The sequence below is a fragment of the Carlito syrichta genome, unplaced genomic scaffold (assembly GCF_000164805.1).
Source record: "Carlito syrichta isolate Samal-C Ts95f unplaced genomic scaffold, Tarsius_syrichta-2.0.1 Scaffold304264, whole genome shotgun sequence".
Classification (NCBI taxonomy): Eukaryota; Metazoa; Chordata; class Mammalia; order Primates; family Tarsiidae; genus Carlito; species Carlito syrichta.
Window position 1 is genome coordinate 576577 of NW_007248360.1, and position 2837 is coordinate 579413.

Here is a 2837-nt window from a genome sequence, read left to right on the forward strand (position 1 = left end):
CTAATCTTTACCCACCCCTTCCTCCAGTTCCTGCCATCCCGTGCAGTCCTCCTGTTACCCACTCCAAAACAGCCCCAGTCATTCTTGCTCCTCTTGGCGAAGTGGCAGGCGCTGAAGGCATTGTCCAACTTCATGTCCCATTCTCTATCTCAGACCTAACCCAGGTAGAAAAATGCCTCGGGTCCTTTACAACTAACCCAACCACCTATATCAAGGAATTCCAATACCTCCTCCAAGCCTATAGCCTCACTTTTCACGACATCTACATGGTTCTCTCCAATACCCTACTCCCCAAAGAGTGCAGAAGAGTGTGGGAACAGGCTAGAACATATGCAGATGAGGTTCATCGAACCTCCCCAGCACACCCCCTCGGGGCAGTGGCAGTCCCGGACCAGGACCCTGGCTGGGACTATAACTCCCCCAATGGCCTTGGTACCAGAGATCAGTTCTCCACCTGTCTCATTTCTGGGTTAAGGCGGGCAGCGCAAAAGGTTGTTAATTTTGAAAAACTCCAGGAACTGGTCCAAGACAGAAACGAAAACCCTTCCTCCTTCCTTGATCGCCTTACCAAGGCCCTCCAACAATTTACTAATTTGAACCCAGAAACCCCAGACGGCCGTCAACTTCTTATGACTTATTTCTTCTCCCAAAACTACCCTGACATTAAAGCTAAATTTGAAAAGCTAGACCAAGGGCCTCTTACACCCCAAAATGAGGTTTTGGCTGCCGCCTTCAAGGTATACCACAACCGGGACGAAAAGGCTAAGCAGCAAAAATACCAAATGTTGGCTCAGGCTCTCCGCGGGACAGACACCAGCCCTCGCAGCGGTTAGAGGAAGCATCCAGAACAAACGTGACCCTCTGGGGCCCTGTTTCAAATGCGGCAAGGAGGGACATTGGGGGCGAGCCTGCCCTAACCCTAAACCTCCATCAAAACTGTGCCCCAAATGCAATCTTCCAGGACATTGGGCAGTAGACTGCCTCAGCCCCCAGAGAGGAGCAAGGTCAGCTCTCAACTCTACCCTGGACTTACTGGGCGTGGCCGCTTTGGAATGACGGGGCCCTGGGTCTCCCCACCTGATGCATATCTCAAATGCTCGGGAGCCTAGGGTCAAAATTACGGTTGAGGACATCCCATCCTCTTCCTGCTAGACACTGGAGCCACCCTTTCTGTCCTGCAGGAGTTCTGTGAACCAACCTCACCATCCCGGTCCCCCGTAGTCGGGGTAGGGGGCCAAACCTTCATCCCACACACAACTCCTATGCTAACGTGCATATTTACTGGTGTCCCATTTACCCACTCCTTCCTGGTCATGCCTCAGTGCCTTATACCCCTTATGGGTAGGGATATCCTGGCCAAATTTCAGGCATCCATCACCTTCAACCCCTGCGCTGCCCTCACCAACCCACTACCGACAACTTCCCTACTTCTCCTTTTGGCTTCTAGTCCCTGGCTTCCCTCCCCACAATCCGCTTCGCTCCCTCCCCGACTCGCCTCGGCGGTTAACCCACTAGTCTGGGACATCCACACGCCTTCATTAGCCCAGTGCCTGCCCGTTCACATCCAGTTAAAAGACTCGTCCACTCACCTCAGTCAGCCACAATACCCTCTCCTCAGGGCCAGTCTGCTAGTCTGCAACCTGTCATAAACACCCTACTATGCAAGGGATACTTAAGGTCCACCAACTCACCATACAATACTCCCATCTTGGCCGTAAAAAAAGCCTGATGGAACCTACCGGCTAGTCCAAGACCTTCGACTAATAAATGCAGCTGTTCTCCCCATTCACCCGCTGGCTCCCAACCCTTATACCATCCTGTCTACCATTCCTCCGACAGCAGCTCACTTTTCAGTCATAGACCTTAAAGATGCATTCTTTACCATTCCCTTGGCAGCTGACTCCCAGGACATTTTCGCGTTTACATGGACTGACCCTACTTCCCGTCACTCCCAACAGCTTACATGGATGGTCCTCCCACAGGGATTTCGGGACAGTCCCCATCTGTTTGGCCAGGCTCTAGTGGCTGACCTTGAACTCCTGTCACACCCCAAATCTGCTCTCATCCAGTAAGTAGATGACCTTCTCTTATGCAGCTCCTCTATAACCGACTCTCACACAGACACTGTCCTGCTTCTCAACTTTCTAGCACAAAGGGGATACCGAGTCTCCCCCCCACAAAGCTCAGCTATCCAAAACACAAGTCACCTACCTTGGTGTTGCTGTTTCACACCAACAAAAGGGCATAACAACCAGCTGCAAGTCTGTTATTCAGTCTCTCCCAGTACCCAAAACAAAGGAAGAAATCTAGTCATTCCTGGTTCACGGGCTACTTCCAAGCCTAGATCCTCAATTTCACCCTTCTCGCCAAGCCACTCTATGACCTGGCTAAAGGTGACCCTAAGGAACCATTACTCTCCCTCTCAGCCATTAGGCAGCCTTTCACCGCCCTCCAACAGGCTCTCCTCCAGGCCCCCGCCCTACAACTACCCAATGTTCATCGACCTTTCACCTTATATGTCCACGAAAACAAGAGCGCAACCCTAGGAGTTCTAGGCCAATTCAGTGGACAAACATTTGCTCCTGTAGCCTATCTCTCAAAACAGCTTGACCACACGGTTCAGGGATGGGCCCCATGCCTGTGGGCCCTGTCGGCCGCCCACTTGCTCATGTGTAAATCCAAAAAACTCACGTTTGGAGCACCTATCACCGTTACTTCCCCACACCATCTATATCATCTCGTAGGATATAAGGGCCTCAAAACACTCCCTCCTGGTCGGGTCCTATCCCTTCTGGTTTTCTTTGTCCAAGACCCCTCTGTCTCCTCCCAAACTTGCG